At 40.0% G+C, this 2828-nt stretch overlaps 1 pseudogene; it reads right to left on the bottom strand.

The window, feature by feature from the left end:
* Window positions 1-1965: 1965 nt before the first annotated feature.
* LOC120022593 overlaps window positions 1966-2828 on the bottom strand; it is a 282457-nt pseudogene continuing 281594 nt past the window's right edge.

Raw genomic sequence — 2828 nt, 5'->3', positions numbered from 1 at the left:
TAACAAATTTACAATAGTGCACTTGAGCTTAATCATAATATGTAGTTTATTTTATATTTGACAACAAGATAAAACGTACCGCCAGTATACAGATAGCACACTTGCAGTACTTATCGTGTATAAAAAGTCTGAAATCCAAACTGACACAACAGAAATAAAACATTATTATTATTTACATTATCATCTTGGAACCGTAATGCAACAAAAAACTATGGAATCAGTTACGTTGTTTTGGTGTCAAAAACTGCTATTTTTCCTCATTTTATCACAAGGACAGATGCAGAGACAATGGTGGAGGCTGTTTGTTTGGACAATTAAACTCCTTCTTATGATATGACTGGGAAATAAACAAGTGCAGCGGATGCACGTTAGACCTAGTATATCATCTATAACCATTCAATATGTTCAAAATCAACATTGTACACCGTGTACAAAACATTAAAGACACCTTCCTAATATTGAGTTGCAGTTGCAGACCCCCTTTGGCCCTTAAAAAACCCAAACTCAATATTAGGAAGGTGCCTTTAATGTTTTGTACACGGTGTATAATGTTGATTTTGAACATACTGAATGGTTATGGACTCTACAAGGTGTTGAAGGGTTCCACAGGGATGCTGGCCCATGTTGACTCCAATGCTTCCTACAGTTGTGTCAAGGTGGCTGGAAGTCCTTTGGGTGGTGGACCATTCTTGATACACACAGGAAACTGTTGAGCATGAAAAACCCAGCAAAGTCTTGCCCATTCACACTCTGAATGGCACACATACACAATCCATGTCTGAATTGTCTCAAGGCTTAAAAATCATTATTTAACCTGTCTCCTCCCCTTCATCTACACTGCTTGAAGTGTATTTAACAAGTGACGTCAATAAGGGATCATAGCTTTCGCCTGGTCAGTCTATGCCATGGAAAGAGCAGGTGTTCATAATGTTTTGTGCACTCAGTGTAAAACAGAGCATTTTATTAGTGACATGACAACATAGAATTTTAACTCGGTGTATCAAGATAAATAATTTTTGGACCTAACAAACAGCCCAGGTACAGTAATAGTCCTGGACTGGAACAAGCTCAGGGGTGAAGATACCCTTAGGTACAGATCCAGGATCAGCTTTCGCTCCCCCAATCCTAACCTTAACCATTAGTGGGGGAAACGCAAAACTGACCAAAGCTCAGTGTCTGGGGTGACTTCATCCCACACCACTGGAACAACAGAAAAAACAGTGCTGTCATCATCATCATCATCATTAATGGACACTTAAAGGGCACTAGACCAGATGTCTCCATAGGCGTAACCCGAAAGGAAAGTACTTCAATTAACATCCCATGCTTTTTCAGAAACTGTGTTTGTGAGTGCATGTTATACCTGGAGAAATACACTTTATCTGGATTTCAATGGAAAAGTGTCTGTTTTCTCAACTCAGCAATATCTGTCACATTATAGTCAAAAAGAAAATGTTCAACGATTCAGTTTTTCCCCAGGGCCGACGTTGCTCCTGAGCTGTTTACAGAAGCACATTATATTGTAGACAAACAGTAGGAGAAAAATAAAACGTCATGGAGTATCATTCAACATTTCAAGTAGTTAATCTTAAAAACCCAGAGTCCTTCCTCATAAACATGTACAGTCTATTCACGATGAACAGGAGAACGGAACATCTCTGTGGTAACATACAAAACGGAGTGAAACTGTAAGCAGCATGTTTGTGGATATTGGATATCCATGAGGGGCATGTAGAATCGTAGCCTATATGTACTGAGTTAGATAACTGAAACATGCTTCTATGAGTGTATTTGTAAGCAGAAGTTCTTGTTTCATTGCTTCTTTTCTGTTCCTGTTGGGTTTGTGAGGATTCTAAGGTTGCAAAATTCCAGTAACCCTAGGGAATTTTGCAACCCACGGGCATTCTAAAACTGAGCCTCATGTTTAGAAGCCACCTTAAATACAATAACCATGTCTGTCTGTCTCTATCGCTTTGGTCTGTCGATGTCGTCGATGGCTGCCAGGAGATTCTGCCGGGCCTTCTTGTTAATGTGAGAGCCCAGACACATGTTCACCAGGTTGGCCAGCTGCTTCATGGAGTACTCTTTGTGGAACAGACAGACAGACGTACACATATTATAGACAGAGAGCCTTCAATCTCAGATAGTCTTCAGTCTCAGATAGTCTTTGGTCTCAGACCATCTCAGATAGCATTTAGTCTCAGATAGCCTTTAGTCTCAAATAGCATTTAGTCTCAGATAGCATTTAGTCTCAGATAGCCTTTAGTCTCAAATAGCCGTTAGTCTCAGATAGCCTTTAGTCTCAGACAATCTCAGATAGCCTTTAGTCTCAGATAGCCTTTAGTCTCAGATAGCCTGTAGTCTCAGATAGCCTTTCGTCTCAGATAGCCTTTCGTCTCAGATAGCCTTTCATCTCAGATAGTCTTTAGTCTCAAGATAGCTTTTAGTCTCAGACAATCCCAGATAGCCTTTAGTCTCAGATAGCCTTTAGTCTCAGATAGCCTTTAGTCTCAGATAGCCTGTAGTCTCAGACAATCTCAGATAGCCTTTAGTCTCAGATAGCCTTTAGTCTCAGATAGCCTTTTGTCTCAGATAGCCTTTAGTCTCAGATAGCCTTTTGTCTCAGATAGCCTTTTGTCTCAGATAGCCTTTAGTCTCAGATAGCCTTTAGTCTCAGATAGCCTTTTGTCTCAGATAGCCTTTAGTCTCCAGATAGCTTTTAGTCTCAAGATAGCTTTTAGTCTCAGATAGTCTTAAATCTCAGACAATCTCAGATAACCTTTAGTCTCAGATAGCCGTTAGTCTCAGATAGCCTTTAGTCTCAGATA

The sequence above is a fragment of the Salvelinus namaycush genome, chromosome 27, assembly GCF_016432855.1.
Source record: "Salvelinus namaycush isolate Seneca chromosome 27, SaNama_1.0, whole genome shotgun sequence".
Taxonomy (NCBI): Eukaryota; Metazoa; Chordata; class Actinopteri; order Salmoniformes; family Salmonidae; genus Salvelinus; species Salvelinus namaycush.
The sequence above is the reverse complement of the archived record's forward strand: the minus strand, read 5'-3'. Positions and strand labels throughout refer to the sequence as shown.